Genomic DNA, 503 nt, shown 5'->3' on the forward strand with positions numbered 1-503 from the left:
AATAGTGCAGGCCAATCTTTTTGGCAGGTATGCCACATATTAGACCCACACACTCCCTGAGTGCCACCTTGATCCCCTTCCCCTGCCCAATCTGCTGCTCTGCTTTCTGCTTCCTATCCTGTGTCCCCTGCCAAGTCGCCTGCTCTGCTATCTGCGTCCTGCCCTATCTGCTGCTATGCTGCATGTCGCCTCCTTGATATGCCACACGCAACGCGCAGAGGCTGCCCATGCCACTTGTGGCACTCATACCGCAGGTTGCACACCCATACCCTAGACAAATCCCTCAATTCTTGTGCTGTAAAATGAGGAAAATGGAATATTTTTCTCTGTGTCATTTCTTTTTTACTGGCTCTTTACAGTCCTTGTTTCCAAAGCTTTACATTGTCCTAGGGTAGTAGGGAATGTTTTAGGCAAATGTGCCACAAATTAGCCCTGCACTCTCTCTGAGTGTCAGTCCAATCCTCTTTCCTTGCCTGATCTGCTACTCTGTGGTCTGTTCCCTG

This window comes from Crocodylus siamensis, chromosome 1, assembly GCF_052110815.1.
Source record: "Crocodylus siamensis isolate JL-2025a chromosome 1, ASM5211081v1, whole genome shotgun sequence".
Taxonomy (NCBI): domain Eukaryota; kingdom Metazoa; phylum Chordata; order Crocodylia; family Crocodylidae; genus Crocodylus; species Crocodylus siamensis.